Genomic DNA, 4195 nt, shown 5'->3' with positions numbered 1-4195 from the left:
CTTTCATCTTCAACTACAACACATGGTGTATTGAGTGAACCATCTGCTTCAAAGTCATAAAAAGATGATGCTTCATCAAATTTCACATCTTCACTTACTACAGTCTTCTTTGTAAGTGGATTATACAACTTATAAGCTCCAAATGTTTCACTATATCCCACAAAAATACATTTTTCAGCCTTGTCATCCAACTTATTTCTTCTAGGATCAGGAGTATGTGCATATGCAAGACTTCCAAAAATTCTCAAATGATGAACACTTGGTTTTGACCCGTACCAGGCTTCATGAGGAGTGCAATTTTGCAAAGCTTTTGTTGGTGACCTGGTGATTAAATAGGTAGCACAACATACAGTTTCTACCTAAAAATTTGAAGACAACCCATTTCTTTTAAGCATACACCTTACCATTTCCATGATTGTTCTATTTTTCCTTTCACAAACACCATTTTGCTGTGGTGAATAACGGGCTGTTAGTTCATGTTTTACACCAGCCTCTACAAAATAATTCAAACTCATTTGAAAGATATTCTCCACCATGTTCAGCTCTTAAAGTTTTAATCTCATATCCAGAAAACTTTTCAACTTAAGCTTTAAAATCCTTGAAAGCTTGAAATGCTTCTGATTTTGCTTTAATAAAGAATGTCCAAACTTTTCTTGAAAAATCATCAGTAAAAGAAATAAAGAACCTGCTACCTCCCATAGATGGTTCTGACATTGGACCACATAAATTTGAATGGACAAGCTTAAGAGGTCTTCTAGCTTGGTGAAAAGATTTTGAAAGAGAAGTCTCACGATGCTGCTTTCCAAGTTAGCAAGCTTCACATACTCCAATCATCTTATCAATTTCAGGTAGGCCTTTAACCATCTTTCTCTTTGATAGCAACCTTAGACTTCCAATATTTAAATGCCCAAATCTATCATGCCATATTTTTTAATTTTCTTCTTCAACACATCTAAAGCAGTCAATATTAGAGATTTCCAGTGTAAGAGGGAATAAATTATTTGAAGCCACTGGAATTTTAGCAACAAGGTAAGAGGGAATAAATTATTTGAAGCCACTGGAATTTTAGCAACAAGGTGACTTTCCCTCCATAGAATGCAATATTATCATGGAAGTGAATATCAAATCTCTTTTTCAAAAGTGGCCCAGTGCTTAGCAAATTACATTGCAATCCAGGAACATAATAAACTTCTGACATTTTCTCCAAAGTTCCAGATTTAGTTTTAAAAATAATTTCTCCCATACCTTGTATTTTATAGGATTTTGCATCTCCTATTGTCACTTGACCACATTCAAATTCTTCTAATGATGAAACAGATGCTTGTTACCAGTCATATGCTTACTTGCTCCACTATCTAAATACCAAACATGATTTATATCACCATAGCAAGCAAGAAGCAAAGTTTCAAAATTACCTTCTTCCTTATCATGAATGAACCCAGCATTCTTTCTTTGATTAGCTGGATTATTCCAACATTCACTTGCTTTATGTCCAGTGTCAGGACCCGTCCAAAATTCCTCACCGGAACCCTAGACAAGCCCTGATCCCATGGAAACCCTACCGAACCTTCCAATGGAAAATCCGGCAGAACCTCCCCTAAGGGTTGGACTTACCACAAATTTCCTGCACTGAAAACACACTTCTATATACACCACCTTATTCCTCCCACATTACTACAATTTAATTCCACAATTTGCAGCACTCCAAAATAATAATAGGGAATTAATGCAGTATTTAATAAAATGTGTTCAATACAGTATACAGAGCATTATGCAAGTAAATATGAAATTAATACAATGTCAGATAAAGAAGCAATACAAGATGGAGAGGAAAAAGGAAAGAAATGCTTCTTGGACTTTCGGCAATAAACTGAGACGTCGGGCTCGCCCCGGACAATCAATGTCTCCCAATCTGGGTCTAGGGGAAAGGAATTTAAAAATATGAGATTCTATTCATTTCAATGAATGACCCTATCTACTATACAATTATAATATTAATAATCTAATAATAAAAAAAAATTAATTAATCAATACCAAACAATTAAATAAATAATCATAATAAATATTTGAAATAATATTTTCTCTCAAAAACCCTTACAGTTCACTCAGTTGGAAAAGTTTCTCTTTTAAAACGTTTTCACAAAACCCGCCATTTGTATGCCCCAAAAATCAAGGAATAATTAATTTAATAAAAATTTAAATAATCCAAATTTATAATGAAATAAATTGAAATAAAATAACTTATAATAATTATTAAATAATTAATCCATGTCATAACAATTAATACTGAAATATTAATAAAACTCATATTAAAATAATTCATAGAATAATTAAGTACTTAAAATAAATCAATTTATTGAACAATTAAGCAAAGGAAAAATTAAATCAATTTAAAACTTCCATTTGAAATAAATAATAAAACAACATTAAATATATTCTTAATTTAGATACAATTTCAAAATATTTATTTTAAAATCCATGTTCCGAAAATCACTTGATGCACCCACTATATACCAGTGGCGCCAACGGTACCCAGCGTCCTAAGGTACCGCCAGACGCTGCTAACAAGCATTCCGACCATGGAAGGGCGGCCTACCCTCATCCGATGGCAACCACAGAACAACCCCATAAATCACCTGCGTGCTACTCATACCCACCTGCGCGCTAATCATATCTATGTGCGTACTAATCACATCCATATACACAGAACACCAGTACGTATATGGTGCATCTAAAAACTCGTAAATCATAAATCAATATTTTTCAAAATCTCAAAATTTCATGAATACTACCAAGTTTATTCCATCAAATTAAACCCGTAAATTTTCCACAATTCCTTTATAAATCATCGTCATAAATTCATCGCATAAATTCCATAAATTTCAAATCCATCAACTCTCAATTCCATCAATTTAAATATCCAAATTTTCCAATGGCATAAGATCAAGCCATTAATATTTCCAGCATAAATATTTTTAAAACATAATAATTTAAATCCATATTTTTCTCAAATTCTCAAAAATTAATTTAAATCAGTAATATGAAAACCATATAAATTCCATATATAATTAATTCATATAATTGTGCACAATAATTGAATAATAACCATAGCGATAATTAAAATAAATCAAACCACAATTTCTTTAAATTTCCAAATATATTCTTTTGGCACCAAAACATATATTAAAAACATTATAAATTAGCAATACAATTTATATGGAAATTCTCTTAATATCAAATACATAAAACATATTTATCAATTATTTAATTATGAAATATTCCAACAATGAAATTTGATAAAATTTACCAAAATCTCAAATTCCTTAGAACCAAAATATTTTATAATGCACAAATATTTAATTCCATTCAATTTTGGCATCAAAATTCCAAATATAAATTTACTAAATATTCAACACATCAAACATATTTTTCAAATAACCAATTAACATAAAATATATATCTTTTAACATCCCAAAATAATTTTGAAGGTGGGTCACTCACCTCGAGCATGCAATTAACCCAAGATCTTCCATGGGATCAATTTCACGATGCATCTGTGCTCCTAAAACAACAACTCAAATAAATTAATATTTTATTCGGATAAATAATACCCAGTACCCGGGGGGGGGGGGTTTAACACAAATGTTAATCAAAATTTGTGAGTAATATACCGAAACGAAGTTTATGGAATGAGGCTTACCTCCTGGAGATCGAACCCGAGGTGGCCGGAATCTCGCCGAAAAGCTCATGGATTTTAAGTCCTAGATTCTCTCAATCCGTCACGAATTGAGAAAAGTGGACACCGGATTTGGGTTCAGGGGATTAGAATTAGTGGGAAAGTGTAACATCCCGTCCCAAACCACATTAAATTCTTGCACGTTGATCAGGTTGATCGTTGACCAAGTGGGTCAAAAGTTGACTTTTTGTTCCAGTTGAAATTTCTAGTTGACCCATGCATCGTAGCAAAGTACATGATACCCCAAGTTCATAGACTAGTAGCACGTCGAAAACAGAGCTATGGTTTGAAAGTTATGGGCAAAACAAGTCGAGATGCAAACTGTCCAAAAGGTGCCAGAAGTTGACTTTTTATCGTTGTAGAATTTTATTTTGACTTTCATATGGTTGTCAATTACTCATCGATACGAGTTCATAAACTAGCGACACGCTTAATTTGGACATCTGGTTAAAAAGTTAT

Source organism: Ziziphus jujuba, chromosome 3, assembly GCF_031755915.1.
Source record: "Ziziphus jujuba cultivar Dongzao chromosome 3, ASM3175591v1".
NCBI classification, from domain to species: Eukaryota; Viridiplantae; Streptophyta; class Magnoliopsida; order Rosales; family Rhamnaceae; genus Ziziphus; species Ziziphus jujuba.
Note: the sequence above shows the minus strand (reverse complement) of the source record.